Consider the following 14,393-nt stretch of genomic DNA (forward strand, 5'->3'; position numbering starts at 1 on the left):
AGAGGGGGAAGGAAGAGAAGAGGGAAAAGATTTTGTACTCTGCTTTTGGGAAGCTTGAGAACAGGGAAAGATCGAAGGGCTTCTTTTCTGGAAGCCGTACCTATTGGGATGCTTTGAGTGGGATCTGGGGAGCCTGGGAGGCCTGGGACAAGGTAGAAAGAGGAAGGAGACTGGCAGGTGGTAAGAAAAGCACTGATCTTACAACTTGGAGACAACTTAAAGGTTGCTTCTTTGCCACTAATTTGCTGTGTTTATTTTGTTTCTTCCTTATAGTGTGATGAGTTTGGGATTAGATAAGTGTTTTTCCCTGATTGTGCTCTGAATAACTCTGGTAAAGATGTGACCAGAAGTCCCATGATTGAAAATTTCGTGCTTGTGATAATTCCTTTTTCCATTTTATTAACTATAAGTATTTTGTGTTATACATAAAATATAGCTTCAAAATACTTAAGATAATAGATTTAGAGCCAGAAGAAACTCAGTTTCTTTGACTTCAAGTCTTTTTTTACTACTGTCACTTTATAGTACCTACAGCTTTTTTTTTTCTTCTTTGCTCATTAATTTAGTATTTTATTTCTCCAGTTATGTGAAAACAGTCTTCAGCATTAGTTCTCAAAACTTTGTACATTTTTATTCTGTGAAAATAAACTTAGTTTTCTCTTTTCTGCTCTAAAATTTGGAGGCTTCTAGGTGGTTCAGTGAACAGGAAGTTGTGAAAATTAAGAAGACTTTAAGTTCAAATTTTACCTCAGACTAATTATATGATTCTGGACATGTCACTTAGCCTGACTTTTTTCCTTGACTATAAAATGGGGATAATAATACCATATAGGTCCTAGAGTTGTTGGGAGCATCAAATGAGATAGTTATAAACTTTTTCTTCCCTTCCTTCCCTTTTCCTCTCTCCTTCTCTTTTCTTTCTCTCCCTGCCTTCTCCCCTTCTTTTTTCCTTCCTTTCGGCCTGCCTGCCTGTCTTTTTTTCTCTTTTCTTTCTTTCTTCTTTTTCCGCCCCTCCTTTCTCCCACTTGCATTTATCCCAAAATCTATTTTACATTCCCAAAATAACCCATATCTCCAAACCAGGTTTTTTCTATTCCATTTATATCTTTCTAGCCCAAAAGTTTTCAGTGGCAGAAATGCTGCATACCATAATCCTTCAAAATCCCCTTCCAGCTCAATTTGTCACATAAAGTGACATAAAGTCAGGTTTGCATCCCATCCCTGTATCAGCAAGTTAGCAATACAGAGGGTTGTGATTCCATAGCTATCCCTTAGGTAGACATCCTAGAGCTTACATGACAATGGTGGGTTGCAAGGGAAGTGATGGATATTGTCTTCATGCATTTGTGCCAAGGGAAAAACCTTGCAGATTGCAAAGTCTGTGGTGATCCAGCTTCTGGTGTTACCTCACAATATGATGGAGGGGCCAGCTTGACTACTGCTGTGTGTTCTTTTGAGCAAGCATCCTAATTGGAGGCCCCATGGGGTTTAAACTTTTTTACCTGATGCTTTGATCTCGCTGTTTTGGCTTTCACTTGGAACAAGTTGGGGTTTATGTTTTCACCATAACCAGAGAGAATCTGTGCATTGCAGGAGACAGACTTCCCCTGTTCTTTCTCTCTTTAGTGAATTCCATTATGCTTTTAATTTTGTGTTTTCTCCTTCAGGGTATGTTCCCTTCCTCCAAAGGAAATCTCTCCCCTTATCTGCTGTAATGAGGGGCGTGGAGGTGGGGAGGGGGGGATGAACATAGAATGATTTAAAATGTCTGTGTCATGCATCTTGCCTTGGCTTATAGTCCAGTTGTTGCTTGTATAAGTTTTCTTGAATTCTGGATGAATATTTATGACTCGCAGGCAGAAGGTCCTGAAGAAAGTTGGATTAGGAATCAGAGGTCTGAATTTTAGTCTTGGTTCAGCTTCCAGTCAGCAGTGTGGTCTTGGATAAGTTATTTTACTCCTTTAAAATGAGGGAGTTGGACTAAATGATCTAAACTTTTCTATTTGGGTCTAATATTCTAATGTTCTTCTTGTCTAAACACATTTCTCTCAGTAAGGTGGATTTCACTATAGACTATCCCCCAAGGATAACCTTTGTAAAGCAATTAATACAGTGCCTGGCAATGTAAAGTGTTGCTTCTTGTTCAAGTGGTTTCCAGATATGTTGGATTCTTCCTGAGCAATTTTGGGATTTTCTGGGCAGAGATCCTAGAGTATCTGTTCTTTCTTTCTCCAACTCATTTTATGGATAAGGAAACAAATGGATTTTATGGATAAGGAGACAAAGAGAATTAAGGGATTAGGGTCTAAGGGCAGATTTGAACCCAGACTTGGTGCCCTGTGCCACCCAGCTGCTTTTAGTGGTACTTAAGAAATTTTAGTTCTTAATAAAAATAAATTTTAAGAAATGTTTATTCTTTTGCCCTTTCCTTTCTTTAGTACAATAAGCTCATTGGTATCTCTGCTTATGCTATTCCTTCCATCTGTGAGTACTCTTCTTCTCTCCACCTGAATGTTACCTACATCCCACTTCTTGCAGGAAGGCTTCCTACCTTCTGACCACTCTATTCACCAGGAACCTGTCTCTGCCTTCTGAACTTCCAGAGTGCTCATTGACACCTCATCATTTTTATCTATAACTATTTTGTGACTTTTCATGTATTAACTTGCATTAATATAGAATTTCCCATGTGCACACACGTGTGCGTGGGCTTCTTCATATTTACTATTATTTCTACTACTATATATTCATTTTAAAGACAGAGTGCATGGTCCCTAAAAGGGGACCTGAATAGTTTACAAGTCTGTGGATTGAGCATTTAGCCACCTGAGGGTTGAATCCTCTCCCAGAGAATATTTGTATTTGTTCATTTTAAGAAAGAGGCCCCTCAATTCCAGTAGACTTGTGATGGAAAGTCGCCATCTACTTCCAGAGAAAAAACTATGAAAATCTCCTTTCGTAGTTGTTGTTTGTTTGCTTTTTCTTTTTTTTCCCCTTTTGATCTGATTTTTTTTGCTTAGAATGACAAATATGGAAATGTGTTTAGAAGAATTGCACATACATTATCTATATTGGATTGCTTGCTGTCTGGAGATATGGGAAGAGAAAAGGTGATTGTTGAAAACTGTCTTTTGCATGTATTTGGAAAAAATAAAATACTATTTAAAAAAAGGAAAGTAAGAAAGAGGCCACAGGACCTGGCTGTTGATGTCATTCCTTCTCCTGGTAGGTTGTTGAACTTTACTTTCTGAGAATGCCCAGGGTTCATTCAGGTATATGATGAAGTTCAGCCCACTCTAACTGGCTTGTCTCTCCACACCAGTCATTTGGCATTTCTCACTGTTCTGTGTGCCCTCAGGAACTCAGTTTTAAGTTTTGGGAGCTCGTCAAATTCTTTGGCAGAATTGGAAATAGATTTGTTACTTTGTGTGATTTTAGAAAGTAGACTCAAAGGGTTCAAATGATGGAAAGGTAGATTTTGGCTCTTTTAAGGGTGGTGAGGAAGACCTGGGTTCAAGTGTTGCCTCTAATTCTATGACCCTAGAAAGGTCACTGCTCCTGTTGTACAGAGAAGTCACTCACCTGCGTTGAGAGATGCAGTCCATTAATCTGCTTTCAGTGATTGAGCTCCTACCACTCAAGTCACAGTTCCAGTCCAGTCTCTTCTCTTAAATGGAAGGGACTTTCTGGCTACATCATTTCAATAATGCATCCTAAAAAGTAAAGATTTGGAGCTGAAGGAACACGAAATACGCTTCCCTTGTTTTACAGATAAGAAAAACTGAGACCTAGAGGAGAAAAGTGATTGCACAGGATCCCATAAACAGACGTTGTGGGTTCAGACTTGGGTTCTCTGACCCCACAAATCATCACTGGAATTAGGGAGAGCAGCCACGGGAAGACCAGCCTGAAGTTGGAAGGAAGTTGTCTTAGATAACCTTCCCATTTCTTTCTAACCCTTAGAAGCCCTAGCATTGTTTATGTACAGGAATCTCCATCTCCCTAGGGAGTCCATACAAGTAATGAAATGAAATGGAGTTTTTAGCAATATAAATTGATCTTGTAATTTAGCAAGACCAGCAGGAGACTCATGATGCTTCGTTTCTTATGTTAAAATATAAAAACAGAACAAATCTTTTGGTTAATATCCCTTTTAAAGTATTTTCATCCCCCTTGCAAAACAGACTGAGTGGTTGGGTCTGCTTTGGGAGATTTTTCCAGCACTGACTTAATATAAACTCTCTTGACCTCAGTGACCTTTGACATATGTCCACAATTAAACTTAGTGCTGGAAGCAACTGGTTAGGGCTCCTCACACCAGGATGTGTATTCATCCGCACAAGAAGACAGATTATAAAGAAAGCAAAGAGATCGTTTCCCTTTCATGGAAAATCTGACCACCCTCCATAAAACCATTCCTCATGCTCAAGTCCTTGCTAGGAGGTGGAGAGGAATGTATATGTATGAGAGAGACAGACCGAGGGGAAGAGAAAGACAGAGAAGGAGGGGGAAGGAAGGAGAAAGAAAAAGAGAAAAGGGATGGGGGAGCGAGAAAAAGAGAAAATTACAGGATCTTGAATTAGTTATAGAATTACAGAATCTTAAAGCTGGAAAGCACTGGAAATAACCCATCATCCTCCTTTTGCAGAGGAAGGTGAAATTTTGCCCCAAATTACTAATTAGTGAGAGAACTAAGATTTAAACCCAGGTCTGTTTTTAATAGTAAACTTAGAAAATTAGCTTGGAGAGCTGTGAAAGGTGAAGGATATCACTGATTTGGAACTGAAGGCCAGAGCCTTTATGCTGTCCAAAAGTGATGCTGGAGCAGGAAAAAGCCACGTGAAACCTGCCCTTGGCTGCACGTGCTTGTTTCTGTCCAAGATGCAGTAAAGTCCGTTACTCCTTGCGTCCCTTGCTCAAAAGCAGTAACAGTAAATTTGGTTGTATGTATGCACTGGGTATTGAAGGAATGTCTTTTCCTTTCTTTCCTTAATGGTGTGGGTTCAATGGGGGTGTTTCCTGGAGTAGCAGAGAAAGGCAATGAGGAACCTGAGGGAATTGTCTATCCTCCTCAAAGGGTTCAATGCTAAGGACCATTAAGACAGAAACTCTGTTTGCTGCCATTACATTTTCTGGCCCATATGGCATTAGGCAAGGACCTTCATCTCTCGGAGATTGTTTTCCCTTCAGTAAAGTGAGATGAGGATGCCCTTGCTGAATTGGGTGCTCTATAAATGTGAATTGTTAATCTTTGGACCTTCCTTCTCTGATGTATGGAGTGGGGCTAAAGATTTGATTTCTGCCCTTTCTCTTCTCCACTGCCTGGCCCTTTGGGAGGATCCCAATTTAAGGTAATAATATGTGATTTCTTAGGCAGAACAGTGCGCCTTTCTCCTATTTGGCTTTTTGGTGCTCCTTCCTGCATCAAAAGGAGACAATGCTGGGATTGTTTTCCTGTGATTCAACGTCTTCCTCACTTCCCTCCTCCTCCACCTTCATCTGCAGTGACTAGGGAAAAAGACTAATAATCAGCCAGCTCACTGGCTCCTGGGAGCTGACCTCTGAATAATGACAAGCTTCCCTAAGCTCCCTTTCTACCTTTCTGACCCATAGGGAACTTGAACACCAGCCCAAGGAATGAACCTTTTCTCTAAAAGTTCTACTTTCTTTTTTCCCTGTAGCTATTGATCTGGGAGTAGAGTTGAAAAGGGAGATGGAAGAATAAAAAAATCTCTTCTCTCTAGTACTTAGGGAAACAAGTACTTAGTGAATCAAGTGCTAGACTTGGAGTCAGCAAGTCCTAGGTTCAGATGCTGCCTTTGCGATATCAGTGCCATTATTTGTAAATTATATGGTAAATCATAATAATGTAAATCATTTGACTTTTCTGAAACTTCATTTTCCTCATTTGTAAAATACAGGGATTGGACTAAATGGTCTCTAAGGTCCTTTCTAATTGCCTGAGGCTATATATGTTCTAGTATATGATCCTGTAATTCTGTTACATTGAAAGCATTCAGTCCCAAGTGGAATGGTAGAAGAAGGGATTCTGCCTCCTTCCCAGCAGCTATTTAGGGAAGCATCTTCAGGTGTGAAATGCCCTGTGGTAGGTATTAATTGTCCTGACTTGTCATGAAAGATTTCTGTTCTGGATAATCTGAATTTTATGTAGAAGCCTAGAAAGAGACTGTGATTGTGAACTGTCAAGTTCAGCGTCATACTATTACATATAAGTATTTTAAGATATTGTCTTCCTGGTGGCAGAGGAAGCTGCCCTCAGTCCAGTGGAATGGATGGCTGATCTGGCACGAGAGAACTTGGTAGGGTAGGATAGCTAAGTGTAGGTTGTATTTTTGAATCAACCTCTATAAACTGCCAGAGCTATTTCAGGCACTTTCTAGGTCATATTGTAACTGGCTCCGGAAGTCCGTGAGCCACAGAATTCTTGGAAGAACAGGTTGATCCTGGTTGTTGCTTTTTGGCTTATTTGTGAAGATTAGGCAGTTATATCTTATAGGAGGAGAGGAGAGACAGACTATGGAGAGAGTATTAAGCTTTATAAAGCAGCCATTTGAGGTTACATACAAATGTTATTAGACCCATTTTACAGATGAGGAAGCTGAGTTTCAGGGAGGTAAAGGGATTTGCTTCAAGAACATGACGCTTGAACCTCGCAAGATCAAGGATCCTTTTTTCCTCTTACTACTAGAATAGAACTGAATTGATCTTCTGGGGATAGGAGTTTGCAAGGTATTTTTCTGAGTTTAACGGTCCCATGGATGGTTTCATTGTGTGGTGATGAGTGGGGAAATGATGCATGAACATAAGTTGTCCTTCATAGAAATTAAGAAGTCCCCTGCTGTGAGAAGACCAATTTCTATCACTATTGTTGCCTCCTCCAACCTCCCACTCCCTTAGATTAGGCTGGTTTTCTCCTAACTAAATGAGACAAAACAAGGATTTGGTTGGCTTGGGGACTAAAACCCAATTCCCTTCCTACCTTGATGCAGTTCTTATCATACTTATGTGACTTCTCGGTTATCCAAGGCCAAAATAGGGCCCACCCACATGAAATTGGAACCCTTTAGAGGGGATAGGTATCCTAAGACCATTCCAGTGTTTCTGTATGAGGGAAGCCCCATCTATTCAAGCTAAATGCCGAATATTTTTATTGAGCATCCTTTCTAGGCTATGGCTATGTAAACCTCCTTTTATTAACCGTGGAACCACCTAAGAGCCTCATTTCATCCCAACATGGCCCCTAAACTAATGTGGTGGTAGCTGCCATCAGGCCCACCCCAGCACCTCCAATCCAAAATTCTCTTTCCTTAATGAGAATTCTATGTGGGGTGAGGGAAAGTTGACTTTCTAGCAGCCAGCTCTGGGAGGGGAGTTAGAGAAACCCGGCAGGGTTCCTCTGCTTGTTGAGCCATCCTGGCTCCCCAAAGTAGTTCCATTATCTGTGGGCTTTTATGGGAAAAAGGACTACTGGAGGGTCTGGGTCTTTTCCTCAATCCTCAATTCTTTGGAATCATATTCTTGTCTTAAGCAAGCTGTGGTCATTTGTCTCTTGCCATTAAGTCTGGATAAGTTACTTCTTAAAATTCTTTGAACTTTTTCTTCTCAGTCCTGCTCTGTTTTTTGTGAAAAAGTAATCCATCTGGTCCCCTCTTGTTCTGACTTCTACACTTAAGTTTCTGTTTTTTGGAAATTCTGAAAGGTTAATGATCAGTTAAAGAGAGAGAAAGGAGGAGAAAGATTCCCTAAGGGTGGTCAAGTCTCTGACTAGTTTCTCCCCTTCCTTTTTTTGGTTGTATTCATGTTCTCTAGTTGTCGTTTCAGGTGGGTTTGGTTGAAGGAGGGTATAATTGCATTAGCCCCAGCCCCCCAATCCCTTCCATAGAGACTGGTGTTGAGGTGAAGCCAAAAGCCCTTTTGCCAGGCCCCCCAGGGAGGGATGCGGTCTTATTTGTGAACACAAATAATTTGGTTCTGCTTTTCAACACCCCACCTGTGTTGGCTCAGTCTTGCCTTGCTAGTTCTGTACTCCAGCCAGACCCTTTCAATTAAACTGAAACCAGAGGATCCAGACCCAAGACCTGAAGGGGAGGGGACCTAGAAGTCTGCTTCCCATGACTGACTGTTACTAAGTGGTCTGCCTCTGAATAACTGGCCAAATGGCCCGATTCCTCTGGACTATCATCCACTCTTTTCTGTCCTCTTTCCGCTGCTGTTTCCGTTAGTAATGGAGTAGTTTTTTGCTGGGTTTCCTTATGGGATCTTATTACCATGGTAACAGGGTGTTCTGACTTGCTGTGTCTGTATACTCTGCCCCCCTTCGCATCTTAAATTCTCCAAAGTTAATATGGACTAGAAAGGTCCCCTCTACCCCCATTCCCCATGCCTCTGTTTTCTTCCTGCTGCTTGAGGGGGTTTAGTTTTTAATTTTATTCATTAATTTTTGGCAGGCATAAGGATTTAGGTGCAGACATGAACATGGAGTACTACAACAGATTTTACAAATTACTTCTACTTCCCCAGCCTTTTCTCTCTGCCCTGTTACATCCTGCTTGCCTCCCCCCTCCCAACAAAAACAAAACCCACTAAATAGCCATAAATATTATATGCCTTTTCCTTGCTAAGTTTTAGTTATGCTGCTTATTGTCCAAATGCCCCTATTATTATAGAACAGCCCACCATCCTCTTAGTCACTTAGGCTCACATGTCACTCTCGATTCTTTATTCTTGCTACTTTTTTTCCCAATCAGATGGCCATTCCTATGAATTCTAACTTTCTAACATCATACTATTTTTCTGGATCCAACACCATCTTAATTCAAGCATCCTAATCACCCTAATTTGGCAGTAGTCTGCTGGCAAGTATCCCTGCCTTGTCTCTTTCCACCAGAGCCCATCTTCTGCTCAGCTGTCAAATTTGACCATGTTATCTCCCTGTTCAAAACTAGGAATACATATAAAATCCCAGTTTGCCTTTTAAAACCCTTCATACTTTCCTGGTCACTTTGCTGTTACTTTCATAAGATAGGCCATCACTGATCCTGGACATTTTGCTGGCTGTCTACCATGGCTAAAATACTCCTGACTTTTGTATCCTGACTTCCTTGATTTCCCACAAGTCTTATCTAAAATCCCACTGTCTAGAAGAAGCTTTTCCCAGTCTTCTTAATGCTAGTCCCTTCCCTCTATAATTATCTCCAATTTATCCTGTCTATATCTTGTTTGTACGTAGTTATTTACTTGTTGTCTCCCCCTAGACTGAGTTTTGTGAGAGCAGAGGCTTTCTGTATGATTTTCGGCCTTTCTCTATATCACTAGTACATAGCCTGGTCCATGGCAAGTGTTTAATAAAAACTGATACAAGTTATATATATGAAATCATGGAAACGAGTGACTAACTTGAGAGAAACCTAAGGACTTAAATGAACTGATGAAGAATGAAATGAACAAAACCAAGCCAGGCATTTTTTAATGACTATAACATTAAAAAAGGAAAACCATTTTCGAAGACTTAAGTCTATTTAATAGATGCTTTTATCAATCATGACTCCAGGAGGCTGATGATGAAGTTTTTAAGTTTAACCTTCCTTCAGAAGGGACTGGATTCAAGGTGCCGAACAAGGCATCCTTTTGAATGTGACAGACTTGTGTTTGTTCTACTTAATTATGCTTATTTGTTATCAGGAGTTTTTCTTTTCCTTTTTCTCTTTGCAAGGAGAAGGACTTAATGATTTAAAAATAAACTTAAAAGTATATGAGAGGAAATAAGCCCTCTGATCTTCTGTATCGAGTGGTGAGGGTTCTTGTTTCTGAGGGAGATGCCTTGTGGATGAGCACGGAGAAATGAGCCCTTCGATAGAGGGTCTCTGCGTCTGACCATATTGAATGAGGGCTTTTGCAGCAGGAACACTTCCCCTCCCCCTCCCTTTTTTTCTCCTCTGGATCCTACCTGGTCTGCCTTTGGTAGAAAAGTAGTTAAACCGGGCTGAGCAGGCGGATCTGTCTTCCCTGGCCAAGCACAGTCTGCTGGGGTGGAAAACAGCTGAGGGCTGGGAGTGCTTTGCCGTGGGAATCTCCATATAAGGCCAGGATCACTGGATGAGATGGCCCATTCCAGTCTTCTCTGCTCGTCTGCCTGCCCGATTACCTCCTCTCCCAAGCAGCACTCCTCCCACCTGCCAAAGGCCTCTTCCCAGGCTGGGCCCTTGGGCTGCAAATTCCAGAACTGGAGTTCAGTCTAGCTGGAGGCCTGGGAGTCCATGGTTCCTTGGAGGGGCCTCCATTAGTACTGGGTCAGTCGCTGAAGGCTGCTTTTGACCTTCACCTTTCTGTGTCTCTGTGTCCTTCCACCCAGTGACCTAGCAGGATCCCTTTTCTCTCTCATTCCCTTATACAAACTTCTAAAAGGGGAATATCTCGTCAAGGTTTCTAATTTTTTTTCATTATATATTTTTCAAAAGAATTTTATTTTTCCAAATATATATAAAGATAGCTTTTAACATTCTTTTTTGTAAAACTTTGTGTTTCAAATTTTTTTCCTTCCCTTGCCCCTGCCCAAGACAACAAGCAATCTGATATAGGTTAAATATGTGCAATTCTATTTTTAAAAAATAATAGGTTTTTATTTTTAAAATACATGCAAAGATAGTTTGAGAACCGTGAGAGAAGTTTCATTTTTAAAAGTTGCTAGAAATAGACAAAGAGAAAAGTGTGTGTGTGTGATAGGGAAAGGTGGGACAGATTACAGCAGGAAATCAAGGGATAAACATTGGACTGCCCCTAGGCTTCCTCAGTATCCCTCAGAGGGCCAAAGGCAGACCCTTCCTCCCATTAAAGACCATTGGGGAGGATATGGAAAAGAGTCACATGGTAAGGGGTGGGGGTGGGGGGGAGAATCAGAATATCCAGATTGAGACCAGACATGTAGAGTTCTGTGGGTCAGCACAGGCAGGGAGGATGATGGGTTACCTTAATCTCCTGTAATCGCATGATGTAGGTGGCTGGCTTTTAAACCCTTTTGGGCAAAGCTTCCAGCCAGGAGAACTGGTATGTTTAAGGCTGAGTTTTTGTTGAGTTTCCTTTCTTCTATCTTGCTAAAACCAAGATTTTGGAAATTCAATTTAAGGCAGCAAGCATTTGTTAAGTTTCTATTGGATGCAAATCCCATATTGACATAGAAAGAGTAAGAAGCAGATTGCAACACATATCAGTTTATAGAATCAGGGATCCCTATGAAAAGATTGAGGATATATGACAGGTCTCATTAAATAATTACTTTTCTAGAGAAAGTTGGCTAAAGGCTACTGCCTCCTCCTACCATGATTTTGGGATGTCCTAGGTCCGTAAAGATTGAGTTTGCTCAAGTTTTCTGGGAATTGAACAATAGCTTCTCCCCACAAAAGTGATTTGGGGAACTTGATGTAGGATAAACTCTTTGTTTTTCTTCTCTGGAAAATTGACTCTCCCTTTCACCATCTTTCCTCTCCTTTTGAGCCCTTATTCTAAGTGACTAACCTCTTCCATTTTTTCCTCCCTTTTCTTTCATTCACAGGGACCTTTTCAGTAAGCATTGATTAAACTCCTGCAGTGTCTCAGACATAGTATTAAGCACTGAAGATGTAAAGAAAGGTAAAAGACAGAAATCGTATGAACAGAATCAGTTGAAGATAATCAACAGAAGGGGATTAAAAAAAACTTCTCCCAGAAGGTACAACTTTAGCTGGGATTTGAAGGAAACAGGAAAGCCAAGAGGCTTAGATGAGGAAAAAAGAGTGTCCAGTCCTGGGGGATGGCTTGTGAAAGTGCCCAGAGTTGTTCTTGCAGCCACAGCAGAAACCTGTTTCACTGGATCAGAGCTTTGGGAGGGGAAAGTGAAATGTCAGAAGACTAGAAAGATGGGAAGGGGCTCCTATTGTATTTGACATCTTACCTCCCATGTCTTTCATGGTCATGTCTGGGAGGCCCCCTCCGTCCTGCCTGCTCCCTTCTTTGCACTTGATGTCTCTGTGCTTCCTAAGAAAGAGCTAACAGAAAGCCCCCTCGCAAGCACTTGTAAAGGGAGAGGGGTGCCCAAGGAAGTCAGAGCTAGATTTTGGTTGGGGGAGGGAAACCAGGACGGAGAGCTAGAAATAGCTTGAATGGCAGAAAGAAAGGCTTTTTGCCTCGGGCTTATTGCTAAACTGTTCCAGCAAAAGCCTGGAGGAGGAGGAGGAGGAGGAGGAGGAGAAAGAGGAGGAGAAGGGGGAGGGAAGACAGGAAAGTGGCTGTGGGATGCTCAGGCTGCCTACATCCTGAAATCTGCTCCCCTTTCATTTCCCTCCTAAGCAGGCTCACACAAGCACACACACATTGCTTGGGAGCTGCCTAGCCTTTAGGAAAATCTCTAGAGAGAGGCTTGTCTTTTACCCCTGCCCTGTAAGGGCCTGCCCAGCAGGTGCTGCCTTTTTTCCTGGATCTAAGATCATGAGCCTGGCTGAGGAAAGTAGTGAGGGTCTCTCTGATTTTAGCCTTTAACAAGAGATGTACATACCCTCAGCTGTATTCACGTGAAGTCCTCTGTTACTTCAATTGGAATTTTATTGGGTCTTTCTGTCTCCAGGGCAATTTCTGCTCTGATCAAAGGATCCAGGTTGAAACTAGCAAACATTTATTAAATATGCATTGTGTGTATGGCACTGTGTTAGGGGATACAATGACCAAAAAGAGCAAAGAAACTGCTCCCATCCCCAAGGATTTTACATTCAAAAATTCTACCTCATACCCAAAGATGGTTAAAGTTGTACTTTTTTCTTTTCACATCACAGCCTAGAAAGGACTTCTGAAATTTATTAATAGAATTTTATTTTTCTAAATACATGCAAAGATAATTCTCAACATTCACCTTTGCAAAATCTTGTGTTCCAAATTTCCTCCATCCCTCCCTTCTTCTTTTCTTCCCTTCCTTCCTCCTTCTTTCTCTCTCTTTCCTTCTCTCCCTCTCTCATTCTGTCCCTTCCTCTCTTTCTCTTCTTCCCTTCTTCCTTCCTTTCCTCACTCTCTCCTTCCCTCCCTTCCTCCTTCCTTTCCTCACTCTTTCTCTCTCTTCTTTCCTTTTCCTTCTCTCCCTCTCTCATTCCGTCCCTTCCTCTCTCTTCTTCCCTTCTTCCTTCCTTTTCTCCCTTCCTCCTTCCTTTCCTCACTCTCTATTCTCCATTTTTTCCTCTCCTTCTCTCCCTTCTTCCCTCCCTCTCTTTCTTCCTTCCTTCTTTCCTCCCTCCCTTCCTTACTCCATTCCTCCCTCTCTGTCTTTCCCTTCTTTGTTTCCTTCCTCTTTTTTTCCCTCCTTTCCTTTCTTCTTTCTCCTTTCCTTCCCTCCTTCTCCTTGCATATGACTCTTTAAATATATCCATCCTCTCTCCAGTTAGATTATAATTTCTGAAGAACAAAAAGGAGCAGGATACCTGAATCATAGAGCAGGCTACTTAGAGGCTCTGGAAGAGCTGTTTCATTGTATGAATTGTCCAAAGTCCCACAGGGAGGTAATACCAAGCTAGAAACAGCACACAGAACTTCCAGACAGCAGTCCAGAGCTTTTCTCTCATGCCATATTGCTTTTAGGACAAGTGAGATTCTTTTCTGCTTTTATTAAACCATCTCCAGTCATCCTGATCTATATCTGGCCATTGGACCCAAATGGTGTTCTGGAGAGGAAAGTGAGGCAAGTGGCCTTGCCCAGCCTTCCTCACTTCAGTCCGACTCATTTGCATGTCATAGCATCATCTCCCTGATGTTGTCGTCCTGTTTGAGAATGAAAGGCAACAAAGGGCTGTAAAACTGTGTATTCCCTTTGACTCAGCAGTGCCATTACTGAGTCTGTATTCCAAGGAAATTATCAAGGAGGGAAAAGGACCCATATAGAGGGAAAAGAATATATATATATATATATATATATATACACACACACACATATATATATATATATATATATATATATATATATTATATATATAAATAAATAAATGTTAGCAGCTGTTTTTTGTGGTAGCAAGAATTGGAAAAGGAGTGGATGCCCATCAGTTGGGGAATGGCTGAACAAGTTGTGATATATGAATATGGAATATTATTGTTCTACTAAAAATAATGAACAAGCTGATTTTATAAAGGTATGGAAAGATTTACAAGAACTGATACTGAGTGAAACAAGCAGAACCAGGAATACATTGTACACAATAACAGCAAGAATGTGCAATGAAAGGCTTAGTTCTTCTCAGTGGGTCAGTGATCCAAAGCAATCCCAACAGACTTTGGACAGAAAACATCATCTGTATCCAGAAAAAGAACTAAGGAAACCAAATGTAAATCAACATATGCTATGCTCACTTCTTTTTTCTGTGTTT

General features: G+C 41.2%; 1 protein-coding gene and 1 long non-coding RNA gene across 9 annotated transcripts in view; one reads left to right on the forward strand and one right to left on the reverse strand.

Moving 5' to 3' along the window:
* The window catches only part of LOC127562087 (uncharacterized), a 28,604-nt gene extending 18,267 nt beyond the window's left edge, over positions 1–10,337 (reverse strand). The window contains exons 1-2 of the long non-coding RNA XR_007953606.1: positions 9,968–10,337; positions 3,583–3,713 (exon numbers count right to left, since the gene is read on the reverse strand). This is a non-coding gene — a long non-coding RNA (uncharacterized LOC127562087). The remainder of the gene's footprint in view (positions 1–3,582; positions 3,714–9,967) is intronic.
* The window catches only part of MPRIP (myosin phosphatase Rho interacting protein), a 218,085-nt gene that overhangs the window by 94,942 nt on the left and 108,750 nt on the right, over positions 1–14,393 (forward strand). The gene's annotated exons all lie outside the window — the stretch shown is intronic.

The sequence above is a fragment of the Antechinus flavipes genome, chromosome 1 (genome assembly GCF_016432865.1).
Source record: "Antechinus flavipes isolate AdamAnt ecotype Samford, QLD, Australia chromosome 1, AdamAnt_v2, whole genome shotgun sequence".
NCBI lineage: Eukaryota > Metazoa > Chordata > Mammalia > Dasyuromorphia > Dasyuridae > Antechinus > Antechinus flavipes.